At 39.1% G+C, this 18,647-nt stretch overlaps 1 pseudogene; it reads right to left on the bottom strand.

The window, feature by feature from the left end:
- Positions 1-877, bottom strand: part of LOC138993470 (uncharacterized protein C1orf131-like) — a 75,837-nt pseudogene extending 74,960 nt beyond the window's left edge.
- Positions 878-18,647: the final 17,770 nt, after the last annotated feature.

The following is an 18,647-nucleotide window of genomic DNA, read 5'->3' on the forward strand; positions in this document are numbered from 1 at the left end:
GCAAAGGCTGAACTGCATCCCAGACTACAGGAATTACAGCATTTTATTTGCAAAAACCACAAAGTTACAAAACCATAGTTCCCGACACAGCATAGTATCAGTACCTTCCTATCTATGTGTTTTAGGAACAGAGAGTACAGCATATCGAGAAGGGTCCATGAGACCATATCTCAAGGCCTGGCCTGATGTCAGTACCTTCCTATCTATGTGTTTTAGGAACAGACAGTACAGTGTGCCCCGTCTGGCCGAAGTGTCAGATATGCAGCCCAGCATAGCTGTGCACTCAGCATGACCGCACGCTCCTGTTCCAGGACTCCCTCCTTCCCTTTCCCGTAGCCTGTGATCCCAAACCTGTGCACCTCCAGCTGAGCCTTTTCTAAGTTAAATTTTGTATATTCACATCTTTCTCAAGGATACTAGTTTTGGTCTTGGTGTTCTCATCTTGATCCGGGTTCCGTTTCCTTTTCTTACTCCTGCTGTGGAATTCCACCACTTCCACCGGCTCCTTCCTGTACAGGGGAGAGCGAGATGCTGCCACCAGAGGGGCTTGTGGCCCAGCGGGGGCCTGGGGGGGGGGGGGGGTCGTGGAGAGGGCACGCCTAAGCTCTTCCTGGAGCTCTGAGAAGCTCGAAGCCCTCTTCCTCGGGCCTCTTACAGGAGCACCAGGTGGGGGAGCGGGCTTGGCTCCCAGGCCACGGGGGTCCCCGCCTCTCTCTTCTTGTTTTCCTTTTTCTTTTGGATCCTTTTCTGTTCCGCTTCATCTTCTGTCTCTCCAAAGTCGAGGTTCTGGAGCACCGAGTCCAGCAGCTGGCGGGAGGAAGGCGGGGAGGCGGGGAGGTGGGGAGGGCCGAGGGCCCCGCCCCTGCTCGTGCGCCATCATGGGGTTGGCTCTGGCTCCGAGTGACCCCCCTGCAACCCGCAGGTGCGCGTTGCGTGCATGGCGCCCTCACTTCCTTTCATGTATTTTGATTTTTCATATCTCAGAACTATACCTGCTATCCTCTTTCTGATGGTTTTTACCTACCATGAAATGTATTGTGGTGACCCACTCTAGAAATACTGTGTTTTTCTTCCTTTTAAGTTTGCCTTCTTTTTTTTTTTTTGTTTTTATATTGAAAAATAAAACATTTCATCATTCAGATTTACAGAGCCACATAAGAAAAATGTTGGTTTTCTTATTTTCTGTGGTCATAATAAAATAGTTCTAGGTATGATAGTAAGAAAAGGTCATGACCTTTATGAATGCATTTAATAGAATGCATTGTTGGCAAAATATATGCCAGCTTCCTTGGAAGAACACACTCATTCTTTATCTTTTATGGTATAAATAGAAATAACATTACGAACACACATTGCATATGTTTTGACAAAGCCTCATTTTTGGGACTCTTATTCAGAAGCATCCGAACAAAAGATTGAGTAAAGGGAGAGCAGATGCGTGGTCCATATGAGTCTTCCTTGTTCCACACCCAAGGCAGACATCATCCATTGTCTTTGTCATCCTTCCCACTGAGCATGGAAACAAACTATGATTCTTCTTCATGATTGGAATTTGCTATGAGATAAAAACATCTTCTTACAAAGGTCCTTATGCTTTCTAATACTTTTTAAATATTCTCATTTGCTTGAAATCTTTCTTAAATTAAGTGGTACACAAGGGACTGAAATGTTTTTCAATTTCTCCAAGTTTCGAGAGACCCTAAAGTTTCCCATGTTTTGTAGATGTAACTTAGCTTTCTCCTTCCTTGTTGGCTTTTCTCTCATTCTATTTCTAATACTAAAATATATACACAGTCCATAATCAAACAGCTTTGAAATTAGAGTTAGGAATGTTTATGCACACCAGTTGTTTATGAACACCTTAACAAATAAATATGCCTGAAATATTCATATCAAGACACAAAAAGGAAGTTGCTCAATTATTTAGTATCCTCAACTCAAGGTCAAGGGCTTCAAAAACATCTGGTAATGAGCCAAAGGTGATAGCTTTGGCTTCATGTGTGTAGAAAAATTTCCTGTTATTTGACTCTGACGTTTATAGTCCTAAGAGAATAAGCTCACAAATGAATTTCACCAAAGTTACTATTCAGACATATCTTATAGCAGTATATCAAATAATCAGAGTATTGAATCAGCTTCTTCTAGCTGATTGCAAATATTTGCTTCTATTCTGCTGTGGTAAGCTCATCAATGATGTCCATGCCTTAATCCCCAGAACTTGTGACTATGTTGTCACCTTACATGGAAAGGGACTTTGCGGATGTGATTAAAAATCTTAAAATAGGGAGATTATCCTAATTATCTGGGTGGGTCCAATGTAATCACGAGAGGTTTTATAAAGTAAAAGAGGACAAAAGTAGAGTCATGGAGATCTCGGAAGATGTTGTGTTTCTGGCTTTGAAGATGGAGGAAGGAGACCTGGTTGGGTGGCTCAGTTGGTTAGAGTGTCGTCCAGATACGCCAAGTTGCAGGTTCAATCCCCGGTCAGGGTGAATACAAGAAGCAACCAATGAATGCATAAATAAATGGAACAACATATTGATGTTTCTCTGTTTCTGTCTCTCTTCCCCTTTCTCTCTGAAATCAATAAATAAAATAAATAAAGAAAACAAAATATAAAAAGATGGAGAAAGGGGACATCAGTCAACAAATGGCAGCCTCTAGAACAGTGATGGCGAACCTATGACACTCATTTTTTTGGTTGATTCTTCTTTGTTAAGTGGCATTTAAATATATAAAATAAATATCAAAAATATAAATCTTTGTTTTACTATGGTTGCAAATATCAAAAAATTTCTATATGTGACACGGCACCAGAGTTAAGTTAGGGTTTTTCAAAATGCTGACACGCCTAGCTCAAAAGGTTCGCCATCACTGCTCTAGAAGCTGGAAAAGGCAAAGGAGTGGGGTTACCCCATCCCCATCCCCACCCCAAGAACCTCCAGAAGAAACAGACCGGCCGATACCTTGATTTCAGACTTCTGATCCCCAGAACTGTGAGATAATAAAATTGTGTGCTGTTCTAAGTTGTTCAAATGTTGTACCACTTAATTTGTGGTCATTTGTTACATCAGCAACAAGAAACTAATACATCTTTTTATACATTCCAGAGAAAGGAAAAACAGGGGAACATTTGCTTTATACAATCCTTTGTCTGAACCAAAAAGCGAATCCTTCCAAGATTTCCTGGATTTTTTAAAGTTCCCCTCAGTATGTTGCATGGTGCTGAGAAGTATTATCTTTATTGTTTGTATACAAACAGTACATTTTTCTTCCTGACTTCAAGAAAAAGTTTTGTGAAAGTTGGAAACCAACACGCTCAAGACAAAGTAAGTTAGTACCTCAACAGCAAGCAAAAGAGAATAAAGGCAACAAAGAGTTAAAATGTCCAAGGTCAGAAGATATTCTTAATAATGATGTCATTATCATTTTAAAAACAAACATTTGATCTAGTTTCATTTTTACAGCTTGGGAGTGTTTTGAAGCTCAGAAGAAAGGGCACTCCACATGAATGTCTACCCACAACACAATTGTCACTAGCAAATATCCAGAACGTTTCTAAAACTCTTGGCCTTTCCAACATAGCAGCTTGGGTTCAGAGCTCTAGTATCAGTTCTAAAAGCTACTGAAAATAAGACAACTGAAATATCATATGAGAAGGATGTCAATATCAAATGCTGACCCAGGCCTTCCCGGAGCCTCTTCTATTGTGTGTCTCAGCTGTTTTCACATACACAAAGACTGGCTAGAGATGAACTTTTTTTTTTTTTTTTTATCAGATTCAGAGAAAGATAAAAAAAATCTATTACTTTTCAGCCCAGGAATGCCCTGGAAGAGCTTATCTTTATCCTCTCCTTGCTGTGACAGGCTTTGTCATTCTGCTGTCACGTCAAACCATAATTTCTTCTGGCTGAGAGAAACTGGTTGGCCATGGTTCAGGTCACGTTAATACAATGTACAGTCTCACTGTTTATTCAGTGGTAGTGAGCCACAACTCTAGAATATACGAAAGGACTAAAAAAAAGAAAAATTGAATTAGAACCATTTCTCACATATCTGATATGACCCATATTTGTAGAAACTCCATTATCCAGGTTTATCCCATAATTCATTAATTCACTGTGAGTAGTTGGCCTACTCTTCATATTGTCTCCCCACTTTCCCTGAAGGAATCCTTTAGTTGATTATTTTTCAAATGTGAATATAGATCCTAATCAACCTTCCATTACATAACAATCAGGGATGTAAAGCATTTGCTCCTTGTTGAGCAAGAACTGCTGGTCCTTAACTATTAAGATTATTTATTAAAGGCCACACTGGTTGGTGGCTTCTGTAAATAGGAGTTGTACAATTCTTGTGTGTCACTGGCTCGTTCGTATTATTGGCCTCTGGAGCATTTGGAACAAGAGCCTTGGTTGTATTTGCTAAGAAGGTGGCTTTATTTGGAAGGTACCATGCCTCAAGAGTCAACAGAAGTGCATGCTAACTTGGACCCCATAAGGTGTTCATTGAATTTGTAAACCTTCTATGTAGCGTCTGCAAACACCAACTGTACTACATCCGAATAAACAGGAAAGGCCAGCTTCGTACCTGTTAGGAGCGTGGGCTTAGCCTTGATGGCCAGCTCAGCAAGCTCTGATGTACATCACATACGTAAAGCATTACCTGAGGCTCCCCCTGCAACACAAAGCTTGATACAGGATTCTTCATCTTCTCAGATCTTTCATCCAGTTAAAACTCCAGAGGACTTGGAAATATCTGGAAACAGTATGAGTTGTCACAACTTGGATGATTCTACTATGCCAGTTGGCATCCTACTGAAACCTTGTGTACTTGATGTGAAAGGGACAATACCACCAGACTTCAAGGCAGTAGACCAAATAGCTGAGTCACAAAGGCCTCTAGTGTGGGGAGGGTTGTATGTGCCCCTAGAGAAAATCACCTCCTAAACCAGGAATGAAACAAAAATTGTTGCTGGAATGTTAGGATGTGTCCGGCTGTATCTACAGGGAGAAGGCTGCAAACCAACTGTAATCTCAGTTACTCATCTAAGTGGGAAAGGGATACTAGTTTTACTGGGAAAACAAATAAAATCCTGCATGGTCTATGTTTTTCTTGCAATTAGTCAATTTACTTGAATTTGAGTATCCAGGAACTTAAGAGGCATCTTCAGAACTATACCTCCTTTGTGCTAAACATAGTATGTCTAACAAGACCCAACCCCCACAGACCTCAACAAGAACTAAATAAGGTCAATGTCTGTGAAACAAACTACACTAAAATGTTGAAATTCTATTCACATTGATGGTAATCTGTCAGCTAATTTCTAATAAAGACTGTTTTGTTATTAAATTGTGGCAAAAACTAATGCATAGTGGCTTGCTTTGAAGATCTTTTATCTTTCATACATCTAAACATAAGCAATACTTGTCTTTCTAACAAGATTTGTTATGAAGTTATGTGTAAAAAGGATTTGTTTTTATAAAATAATATTCTTGAAGGATAACAATAATCAGAGGCCAAAAAAATTCAGGGCAGGGTGTCTTTCCATTAAGAATTATCTTTTATAGTGAGTCTCTATGGGAATTACTCAATCTTTGGCAATACTAGCTTGGGGGGTAAAAAATCTTCCCATTACAGATCTGCCAGAAAGCTACCAAAACCAGGAGGGGTGGATTCTGACAGCTAATTTTTACAGATAAAACCTACTCATTCTATAGAAAATACAAAAGGTTTTTTTTAACCCAATGATTTTGTTTTGATTAAATTGTATAGGATTAAAATGTATATCAATTTTTTTTCTAAATTTAGAGAAATGTACAGATGGAACAGTGAGGTTGGTGGAGTCTCTCTCCACTCCTGGTATCAATAATGATGATTATTTACCTCTTAACAGACTTTGGAGTCTACTAATTTCCTTCCATCTTAGTCATTGCAGAAAAACATGTTATTATTTTTAGATGGCTTTCTGGCCCTTTTTAGTAGAATGTGGAGATGGATGCAAGCTTCCCCTGCAATACAAAGCTTGATACAGGATTCTTCATCTTCTCAGATCTTTCATCCAATTAAAACTCCAGGCTTAAAACAAAAATTGCTGCTGGAACGTTAGGATGTGTCCGGCTGTATCTACAGTCAGTACGTGTTCATATTGCTGTCTTATATACATTGCCTCAATTCAAAAAAATCTTTAATATTAAATCCAAATACAGAAGCACATTTTTTTGGTGGCAAGATAATACAATGAAACATGTTTAAGAAATCTCTTGCAAAATCTGTCTTTTGGGATTCAGGGAAAACAAAGCAATATTAGACGTCAGAAGTTATAGTTTCCCTTGTAAAGATGAATAAAGAGGGAGACTGGTAAACATACTCAGTACTGTGAGGCAGGAAACACACTCCCTTCAGACGTTACTCTGACCTTTTTCTATCATGTTGCTTGATCTCCACAAGCCCTCAGATACTGTGCCAGTTGGCATCCTACTGAAACCTTGTGTACTTGATGTGAAAGGGACAATACCACCAGACTTCAAGGCAGTAGACCAAATAACTAAGTCACAAAGGCCTCAAGTGTGGGGAGGGTTGTATGTGCCCCTAGAGAAAATCACCTCCTAAACCAGGAATGAGCATCCTCTCACAATAATGCCAATTTGCCCTTCCACACAATTTGCCCTTTTTTATAAAAAGGTGAACACTAAGGGGCCCACAGCTTTGGGTGTAATGGGAACTGTCCTGTTCATTACAGGATGGTCAGCAACATCCCTGGCCTCTCTTGACTAGATGCGTGTAGAATCATCCAAGTTGTGACAACTCATACTGTTTCCAGATATTTCCAAGTCCTCTGGGAACAAAAGCACCCTCCAGCTGAGAACCACTTTTCTTGAGCACAAGCAGAAACATGCCAGGAGTCATGAGCCCTGTGCTAAGAGCACTTCCTCTTCATTCTATTGGCCAAAACCAGTTTCATGAAGAATGAGTCAAGAGGAGGGGCGGCCACCTGTTTGTGGCAGTGACATGGGAGGGGATATGATTACAGGGAAGTAAGAAGACCTGGATTATTAAAACAATAAATCTACCTTAATAGCTATGAGTTCAAGAGCTTCACTCTGGTACAGACCCTCTTCCAAGGCTATAATAATGTTTTTCATTATTTGTGATGTTATTAGCACAAGCTCCCAGGACTTAGATCCTGTTACTATGACTACTTCCCCTTTGGTCTGATTATTTGCAGTGCCTCTTAGACATAATAGGTATCACATAAATAAAATAACAGTACCTTTATGCTTTATATATTGGGGTTTTCCAGTATAACTCACAAGCAATACAATCTAAAAATTCTTTATACTGTAATGTTAAGTTCTATAAATGATAATAGTTATGTCACACCTTAAAAGGTATATTCACACATAACCTTCACACATCTATATATATAAAAACCTAATATGCAAATTATCCCCTCGGGAGTTTGACTGGGAGACCGGGAGTTTGATAGCTTGCTATGATGTACGCTGACCACCAGGGGTGGGGTGGAACAAAGGAAGGATCCAGCCAGCATATGGGGAAGGGAGGCCCCAGCCAGCAGCTGGCAGCCAGGGAAGGAAGGCCCTGTCTGGCAATCAGCCCTGATCGCTGGCCAGGCCTAGGGACCCTACACATGCATGAATTTCATTCACTGGGCCTCTAGTGTACATATAAAGAGAGAACATAGAATAACTGCTTGATGTAAAATAATACAAATGCAACACCTATGCTCTCTGAATGAGAATTGTATGCATGTGAGGTACACATTAAGTAACACAGTTGAAGATCTAATTCTTTTCAATTGAGAATACAGGTTGCGGATATTGGTAAATATTTTTTTAAAAAGAGAAACAACTGATTTGTTAGAGGGAAAACACAAGGAAACTAATTTTGTCTTTTATATTTAGGTAACTTTGAGCAAAATCATTTAATCCGTGTTTCAGTTTATTCAGCCACCATGTATATTAGGCTGCATTATATGAAATTGCCAATATTCAATTGTTGGGGATTCTTTTCTCTTTAAACAGCAATTTCATGTGATTTAATACAACAGATGATGTCAGTCCTACAATGATTTTTAGAGGGTTAAAAGAGTCAATATTAGCTGATTTTGAGTCAAACTAAGACATGGGGAGAAATACAGAAATTATGACACTCTGTCAGGATACTCTCTCAGCAATGGCACCACAGCATTTTCCAGGAAGCATCTGCTCCTTTTTAATAACTTTGATCAAATTCCAAATGACAAAAATGAGATCACACAAAAATTAGAGAGTTTCTGGAAACAGCTGAAGGTGGCAAGAAGATGGAAAAAGTGTAAAAGAAAAGAAAATTTTCTTTAAAAACAGAATGAAGAATAGAACAAAAGATTAAAAATGAAGTCAGGGTCTCTTCTGAAATATTCCTGTCGGGGGATGGATGACTCTGTTTTGGATTTTCTAAAGCAATCAACCCTAGAAATAAACACAATTAAAATGCTGCCTTTTGAAGCTGGATAAAAAAATGAGTCATGTTCTGAGGCAAGTTTCCTAAAAAGAGAACTTCAAAAGAAGGAGGTGATAAAGAGATAATATGAGCACAAGTTGTCATTAAATTCCTTAATTATGAGAATGGCTCAATTGTGACTCAGTTCCTATACTCAGTTTTAAGAGTACAAAATAAACAGAATCCTTCTTTAAAGAGCAGTAAAAAAAAAAAAAAATGAAAACACTGTAATACTTAGATTAGTGTTTCCAAAACCCAATTAAGCATGAGAATTATTTTCTTAAGATAAAAAATAAAGTACAGAAACCACACCCCAGTTGACAAAATTAGAATCTCTAAGCTTGAGGTTTGTTTTCCCCCCACAAAATCCACAATTCGTTTTAATCACTTAAGTTAGAAAAAAGCTCAGTTAAACCTATGAGCTGTTCTTTTTCATTTATTTTAACTGATCTTCTTTCCACATACCAGAAGCCATCTTTTTCCAGATTCTTTTGCCTATTCTCGCCGTGGTGGTTAATAACTATTCATCTTGCCAAAACAGAACACAAGAGTGTGGGGTGGCATACACAACAGAACTCATCTTCTCACAGCTCCGGAGGCTGGAAGTCAGGGGCAGCCTGGTTGGTTTCTGGGAGGACTGTCTTCTTGGCTTGTGGAGAGCCAGCCAGCTTCCCACGATGTCCTCAAATGGCCTTTTCTCTGCGCTTGGAGAGATACAGAGAGAGGGGCTGAGATTGCTCTTTGGTGTCTCTTCTCATAAAAACACCACTCTTCTGAGAGCGAAGTCTCACCCTGAAGATCTCATTTCATCTTAATTACTTCCTGAGAAGCCCCATCTCCAAACTCAGCTACACAGGGGGAATTTGGGGACACAAACATTCAGGCCAACATAATAGCCAATTACTTCACTCAGAAGAATTAATCTAATTGGTTTCAAGATGTTTTAGAGTATCATTTAAGATGGAGAAAAATACCTACCTTAATCCAAAATGAACTGTGTTTACATAATTTGTCTAAAATGCACAGGTATCCAGAACATTGTACAATGCCTCAAACATTCAGTAAGTGGTTGTATATTAAATATATTTCTTCTCCTTAGGAGGCCAAGGAGAATACTTACGATGTCCCTCCCTGAAACACTGGCCTGGTTCTCTAGCCTCCTGGGCAGAAGGTGGGATTGATGTGTTCCTTATAAAGAAACCTGGCTGGTGTGGCTCAGGTGCTTGGGTGTCGTCCTGTGCACCAAAATGTTGTTGGTTCTATTCCTGGTCAGGGCACATGCCCGCCTGATCCCCTGTAGGGGGCATGCAGGAGGCAGCCAATTGATGTTAAGTTCTGACACGGATGTTTCTCTCTCTCCCTCTCCCTTCCCCCCCTCTCTAAAAAAAATTCAATAAAAAAAAATATATTTATTATTGATTTTTTTTACAGAGAGGAAGGGAGAGGGATAGAGTTAGAAACATCGATGAGAGAAACATCAATCAGCTGCCTCTTGCTCACCCCCTACTGGGGATGTGCCTGCAACCAAGGTACATGCCCTTGACTAGAATCGAACCTGGGACCCTTCAGTCTGCAGGCCGACACTCTATCCACTGAGCCAAACCGGTTAGGGCAATACAAATATTTAAAATAAAAGAATGGAAGGAAGGAAGGAAGGAAGGAAGGAAGGAAGGAAGGAAGGAAGTTGAGGAAAGGACATGAGGAGATGAATATGCATTTGAAGAAGTCTCCATTTACAAAGACAATATTTTTTATAAGTAATTTACAAACACAAGTTATTAAATTTTTTCTTTTTTAGAAAGAAAAAATCTGCTGGATTTAAGCCATTCATGCTGTCTTCCTGATTAATTCCAGATCAGATTAGATAAGAAAGATTGGATACTGGTCAAATCAAAGAAAACAAATCTCAACATTAGTCACAGCAATTTCTAGGACTTTACTTGAAGAAGATACTCAGACATGAGGTTTGGTCAAAGACTCAGGAAAAGGTTGGTCACCAGAGAGCAATGTCCTCCCTCATGTCCTTCTCCTTTCTCAGCTCCTCTCTGAGTGTCAGTTGTTCTCCGAGTTGCATTCCTTGTCCTCTCCTCTTGCCTTGTGGACTTTACAAACAGAAAAATAAATTTCTGCCGAAAAACCTGTGCACATTTCCGGAGCTTCAGCAAGCTTCCCTGAAAAGTTGACTTACAAAAACATGATAGCAGTGAGCTATCCAAACGACATGATATGAAACCACCACGCAGGAAGCGGGGGTCATCGGAAGCTTAGAGAGTTCAACACATTTCTGAAGCCGAGACAGGGGAAGAAGCCGGTGCAGACGTTCAGGGGGCAGCTCTGCTGAGTGCCTGGCCCGCGGCCAGCATCTGTCACCACCTTATGAACGAGTGATTCTGCCGCCCAGCCCAGCGGAGCCTGCAGCTGGAACCTGCTGTAGCAGCATTCGAGCCCCCAGGTGAGGACCACCCCACCAGGTCTTTCCAAAAGTCCCAGTTTCCAAAATTGTGAGCAAAATTGGAAGATTTTTTTTTAAGGAAGTAAGTTTGGGGGTGATTTCTAACATAATTACAGTAACTGAGAGAGAAGAGCATCCACCTTCCTAGTAAGAGGAGTCCCATAAAGACAGAAGAGAGAAAACAGAAGACAAAATTGTTTTTTAAATTAGGACAAGAATATGATAAAGTTCACCAGTTTTCAAGAGAAAAAATAACTGCTCTATTAAACAAGGCCCACTGCGTGCTAAGCAAGTTGAATGAAAACAGATGTGAAATATATATTTAGTGAAATTTCAGGACATCAATATTTCCACCTCCATATCAGTCAGCTAAGCTACCAGGGGTTAGAGGGCAAAGTCAGGCAGCTACTCCCATCCCCATCTACCAAGAATGGCCTGGTTAATTTTTTAAATATTCTATGTCTAGATACACACACTTACATATCTGATTACTATACATTCATTAGACATTATGATTTAGAAACAAATTATGATTTGGCCCTATATTTCCTGACATAGGAAAAAAAAGATTATTGAGAGAAAAAAGCTGATTACAGAAGAGCTTGTGAAAAAGTTGTTGGAGAGTTTGCAAAAGAAAAATCAAAATTTGCTAGATTGGGTGATAAAATAAAGAACAAATAGGCTTAGTGGTCAAAGAGAACTGCAGTGATTGGGAATATGACAATTTCTAGACTGCCATTCACAATAAAACACTGATAAGAGAACTGGCCCGGATGGGTAAATCAAGCCCCTTCCCTATAACTGCTTGTTAGAAACAAACATTAATTAGCTTAATTCTTCACTCTAGTTAGCAATGCATTGAAAATGAGTTATTCATTTCTTGTAACACACAAATGCAATTTTTTTCATTGCTTTTTCTACATGAGTCAGAGATTAAATTGCTGATAATGCAAAGTTTCTATTCTGTCATTTATGCCATCGAGTTTTACTCTTAATAGTAAGTTTATAACACACACTAGAATCTAAGTAAAACAAAGGAAATGGAACAGAAAGTAAAGATTAACAGAGAAATGACAGATCAGGTATAATTTACTGTCTGCTGTTTAAAGTTTGTGAACTGCGTCAAAGTATGAGTATTGACCTCTAACCTTACCTTCTTAATCAATCACTGCAGGCGCTTGTGGGAGGCAACCAATTGATGTGTCTCTCACGTCAGTGTTTCTCTCTGTCTCTCTCCCTCCCTTCCACTCTTTCTAAAAATCAATGGGAAAAATATCCTCAGGTGAGGATTAACAACAAAACAAAAAACTTTTGTATATAATACGGTAAATGCATTATCTTACAGAATAATAAGTCCCAAAGTAGCATCAATTAAATCAGCATTTTAATATCAAGACTGTTCTTGACAACCTTAGGCTCACCTCTCATTTTATTAGGACTATTGTATCTCCAGCCACTGTGTCCCTATATAACAAAGTACAAATTAAGAAAACACACACACACAAAAGCAAAAACACATGCTGTCTTAAGTATCTTTTGTTTTTCTTCCTAAGTATCTTTTTGAGTAAAGATAACTTTCCCAAGAAACTTCTCCCCTGTGATTGCTCTCAGAATTTCATGCCATGCCCAGTCTAGCGAGGACAATGAAACTATGTATTGGCTTAAAGTATTTATTTCACGCCTTAAAATATATGAATCCCCCAACAGCTGAATAAAACTAGAGTTCTGACCACCAGAAAGATGAATGTAAGCGTGTTTTAGGAGAGCTATACCATCAGGGCCTGACACAATCATTAAGTAGCTATCTTCTTAGAATTACCACATCAGCTCCTTGGTGGGGCTAAAATAATCCCTTATTACTAACAAAAGATCTATGCATTTTCAAAACTCTGTGGGAGGGAATGTTGAAGTGGAAGATCTTTTGAAAATTCTGTATTTGTTCAAAATTATTTTTAGTGGCATATAATAAATTTTAAATAGATTTTTTTTCACAATCCAAAGACAAATCAGCACTTAAACTATTGGTTTATCCTCCTGATGTCTAATACTAGTTGGAATTATGTGATGTTTTAAAATACAACCATGCATTAGCCTGAGGTAGGTGAAAATGCAACCAATGAAAGTTCACTTTTGGAATATTCTTTTGGGTACTGAATGCATCCAGGAGGTTGAAGATATAGTCAGGACAAATATAAAGAGGGCCAAGAGAATCAGATAAGCATATTTTAGACAGTATACAGAAAACTACAAAAGTTCTCCATGAGAAAATCTGAAGAAAAAGACTAGCAGATATGTCAGACAAATTTTTAGAAAGCAAATAAATTCCAAAACTGCAAGGTATTGGAATTGCTGACAATAAAGATGAACATACTGCCAAATCTGGGATTATTTCCATGTTTCAGCCCAAATCCTAGATTATAAAGCAGCAAATCTGTAATCCAGCCCCATCCCAGACATCAACAGAGCAGAAGGATAAGGTGATAGTCTCCACACTAAGTCAGGTGGGCAGGGCCAGGCAGGTGGTATCTCACCAACTTCTGGGTCACTTTTCCTCTATGGGACAGATAGGTTGCAAGATCCAAAACCCATCAGGTGACAAGAGGACCTGAAAAGACCAATGTCAACACTTCTTTCATCAATTGTATGGAAGTGTGAACAGGCCCTCCTGACTCCTTCTTCTGGAGGCCGGGGTTGGGGAATAGGAGGATGTACTACATGCCTTGTTTTGACCACAGTAACCCAAATAAGTGGGTTTCTCCTCTTCTCTATTTACTTCTTCAAATATAAACTGCTTTTTTAATTCCCCAAACGAAGCTGTTGATTTGGAATGGATATATCTGGACAGCTGCTCTGACCCTGCATTTTTCTTCCCATTGCATTCCTCATGCCATTGGATCGAGTGCCTATCTTTGCAAAGCCTTGTGACCGACACATGATTAGCAGCAGGTGGAGGGGATGGGTAAAGCACCTTGTCTGTCTTCAGGGAGCTTTAAATAATGCACAGGAAGCTGTACGTTTCTGCTACTAGAAAGCATTCCACAGAGAAGACAAAGTCTCAATATCCCTAGTTTAACTTCAGATAGACCTTAAATGTGATGAGTTGTTTCATCACTTCTTTGTCCAAATAAAATACCTAATTCCTGGGTTTGGCATAGGAGAGATTGCCTTTTCAGGTGTATTGCTCCTTTTTCCTCTTCTTTTGAAAAGTAGTTTCAAAGAATCATCAGATTTCCAAATTTTAAGAAGTCTCACCCAGATCCATTGAATTAATTTGTCCTTCAAAGGCTTAAGTACTTTCATTTGCTTTTTAACCAGTACACAGCACTCTGAAGTCACCCTGAGGACAGGAACCACTGGCTCCTGGCTGATCAGAGCTGGAAACCATCTGCTTCCCCAGCTCTCCATGTTGCTATACCCTCAAGACACTTTCTAGTTTTCTGGTCAGAGGGGACAAATTCTTCTTTAGATTCCAACATTCCTCCCACACAGTCCACATGCTTTCAAAATGCCTTCTGTGCAATGCAGACATTATTAAAATGGCTCATCAAGTGGGGTGGGAAAGGGAATTTGGTACCCCAACTCTGGTTCCTGGCTAGCGGGAGTGTGGACATCAACTCCACCCACTGTTTCAATAACAGATGTCACCTCCCTCCCCCCTCACCACCCCCCCCCCAACACACACTTCACCCCACATGGTCCATTTTGAGTTCACTGCTTCAGGAGAGACATCTACTTACCTTTCACCCAGTCATCCTTCCTTCTCTCCAAACATCTTCCCTCCTCACATATATGTGTTTGTTATAATATGTGCTCAAATTATTCCTGAACTCTTATTCATTTTTTAAAGAACATGCCATACAACATACTGCATGGACATTTATTACTAAATAATAAACATCTAAGAAATTCTAAGTACTCTACAGAACTAAACAGAACTCTGTGTAGTAAAAAATTAACTTGTAACTCATTTGGGATTCAGTGTTGAACTGACTGGGACTGATATTCATTCTCCACAGATTCTCTTCCCATTGGTCAGCTTATTATAAACGACCATAAAGAGAACTTTCAGTGGAAAACTCATCTAGCCAGCTCTGCTCTGGCTATTTTTTTTAAAGATAAACAAGTAAATAAATAAAAATCATCCTCCCTCTTCTGGGAGGTTGTAAAGAATGGAAAGTTTCAGTTGCATGCATCTTCGGCATTAAATTCATCCTAAAGAAAAGCTCAGTGCTATAAGTAATCCACTGTAGTAATAGAGCTCTGAGTATTCATAGGAACCACATTGTAATTTTTTATATTTATTCTATCAAAAGAGCTAGAGTAGGTAGGAACTCACCATTCACTTGTGCATGGGACAGTTTCTATAATGTTGTGAAAGATGTTTTTGTTGCTGTTTTCATCAAAGTGTAAGAAAATGAAAGAAAAAGAGTCTCCTGAGGATGATATACACTTGGGCCTACTATGTGTCACACAGATAGTCTATATATTGTAAATATTTGCCATATGACATATATTGTACTTACAGTAATCTTATGTAGTCTTTATAAGAAGCCTGAGTGGTAGGTAATATCCACATTTGATGCATAGGACCCAGAAGCTCAGTGAGCTTAGGTAATGAACTCAAAGTCACACAGCCAGGAGGAGTAGAACAATTGGTCTAAGTAGTCCAAAGCCCACGTGCTTTCCACGCGATCATGGAAGAAAACAGGATCCTAGTGAACTGTATCTAGTGAAGATCAGTCAAACAGATGCTCTACCCAAGTCATCTCTAGAATGTTGGCTATTGCCAGAGGTGAGGCAGACGCTGGAACCAAAAGAGTTTAACCATCAGCAGCTGAGCTAGAAACAAACAAGCACAGAAGGAAAACCCTCAAGAACGGAGAGTCAGTTAACATCTAACACACTAAGAATGGGTTAATGTGACTACATGTCATGCTGCATGAGATTTACAAAAAGAAGCTGCCTAAACTTCGTATAAAAGAAGGGACGTAGTCGCTCTTACTAGGTGCACGCACTCGGATGTGATCCAAGACGGTGTCTATTTCCTGTGGGAGGGAAGGTCGGCACTCCCTGCAGTGCCCTGGGTGTGCACCTCCAATATGCTGGAAGTAGCAGTTTAATGAAAGGTAACGATCTATAAATTATCTTCCCCAAATGACAAGCAGGAAAGCTAGCATACTATTTTCTGCTGACATAAAATGTCCATCAACAACCAGTGTCAAGCAGTAGAAACAACTCCAAAAGAAAGGTATTGTACAACAGAGCTACTGCTAAAACCGTAAGAAAAGCAACCACAGTCTATGCAAACAGATCATGAAAACATTATTTTGAATCACCCTTAATGACGACAAACACAGCCTCGCCAAATGAGTGAACCACCAGGAGAAATTCAACCAATGGAACCTGCTGGCAGCCTCCATAATGATTCCATTTCTTAGAGCCTTTGCAGGGAAAGCAACTTTGGAGGAGAAGGCGGAGAGAAACGCTTCATCAATTTCCTTTAAAGACCCTTGCTGCTTACAAAATTAGAAATCAATCTTTTGTGTGTTGCTTAAGAGCTAAGACAGTGGAAGCAAATGGAAGAAAATATTCTTTCAAATACACACTTCTATTGTCGACGTTAAACAACAGATCATTAAAGCAATCAGAACCAGTGCAATTTTCTCCAAATACACAAAAACATCAGAGCTAATCAACTGTCATATTGTCAGGCTCAATCACCCACAAGCCTGTCCTCACTACTCTAGCAATTTTCTTCCTCTCCTGTTACTTCAAACATTGACTTTGAAGGTAAATAAGGAATAAATTTATTTTGAAGGGTGTTGAATGTATGAGCCTTTTAACAAAAGGACATTTGCAAAAAGGAGAAAAAAAGCATGTGTCATGATAAAGGTAAAATAACACAATCTCTTACCACCTTACAATTCTTAGAAAATAAGAGTTTTAAATTAAAGCCACAGTAACACAGTTCAGAGGAGAAGGGCTTCGGTTACATTTCAAGTTAATTTGTCTTCTGAATCATCCCAAAACATTTAAATCTAGTATAAATTCACCTTACATTATGTTATTCTTCTGGAAAAGGCATAAAATAAAGCTCTCCATTAATTTTTAAAACATGGCAATCTCAGCATCATGAAATGTAAATAAGAACCAACAGCAGGATGGGTATGGCAAAACAAAAAGCTTCAAAGACAGAGTCAACAGAAGGGTAGGAATTTGTCTTCTCCCAGGACCAGACATTAATTAGTTTTACTGATTTCAATGCTTCCCTGGAAATACCGAAGATCTGGGTTGAAATGGCTCTGTGCTATTCAGCCATTAAAAGAGATGGGCTTCTTTTTCTTTTTAGGCTTCCACTGATTCTGATTTACACACACTTGGTGAGTAAAAGGAGTTGCTAAGGGACTTTTTCTAATGTACAAAGTTTTCTGAAAATCCCAATATCTAGCTGAAAAATCTGCTTCAGTATTTAGCAAACATAAAGCATATGGTCTGGGAGGTTTCTTCTACACATTTTGAAACTAAAGCTTTTAAAGAAAGCAGCTTAAATAAACTCCCTAAAATCCCCTTATAAGTGAATTAGAAATTTGTGAAAAATATCCCAAAGGTAGCTGCCTTCATACATCAGAATTAATTTTCCATTGAAGAGTTTGATGAGATATAGCATAATCTGTCATTAAACTTTTCAATACTGGACAAACTTACACACATAGAACCAAAAGTTTACTTTCAGTTTCAAACTGGCTTCAAATATGTTAGATTAAAAATTCATCATAAAATATGTATAGCAGATGTATTCGTTTTCTGTTGCTGTGTAACAAATTACCACAAATTCAGTATCTTCTAACAACATCTGTTTATTATTTCACAGTTTCAAAGACTGAATGGTCATAATTGGTTCTACTCAGCTTCTCCCCCAGATTGACATCCAGGTGGTAAATGAAGCTGGGGTCACATCTAGAACTCGGATCCTCTTCCAAACTCATTCAAGTTTGGGCCAGCATTATGTTCCTTGTGGTTGTAGGACTGAGGTTCCTGTTTCCTTGCTGGCTATAAACTGGAGGCTGTTCTCAATTGCTGGAGGCCACCTGCTCTCTTCCCCACATGGTCCACAGCTTCTTCAAGAGCAGCATAAGACTCTTCCTCACTCTTGATCTCTTTATCTCTTTTGAGAAATCACCTGAAATCTATATGATCATATTAATCGATGTCAGCCTAATACATTTAATTTTAAAAAGGGGGAAAAAGAATTCACCTGGATAGATCAGGTTCTGGAGGTCAGGGGGCTGGAATCGAAAGTTTCAATCCTCTAATTACCTGGTTGGTTGCACTGGCATTCAACTCCATCCTTGGGTGCTATCCAGAAAACACCTCACTAACATAACAAAAGACACCTGTATCACTTTCAGCATTTAGGAAATTCTAAGGCAGTGGTTCTGGATGAGGCCCAGAAATCAGGATTTTAAAAAGATTCCCAGGTGATTCTAATGTGCAGCCAACGTTGAGAACCACTGTTCTAAGGGGTTTGGGAACTGTGAGCCAAGAACTGTGGACTAAGACCAAATATATATGAGAAATAGATTTTGATCATCTGAATGATCACAACATTGCAGCCCCTAAGAGTACAAATTTGTCCCTGGTTAAGGCTATAGAAAGAAGCTGAAACAAAACTCTCAGTTACCATATGAAAGTG

Source organism: Myotis yumanensis, unplaced genomic scaffold (assembly GCF_028538775.1).
Source record: "Myotis yumanensis isolate MYYU_CA2020_CCGP unplaced genomic scaffold, mMyoYum1.0.hap1 SCAF_15, whole genome shotgun sequence".
NCBI lineage: Eukaryota > Metazoa > Chordata > Mammalia > Chiroptera > Vespertilionidae > Myotis > Myotis yumanensis.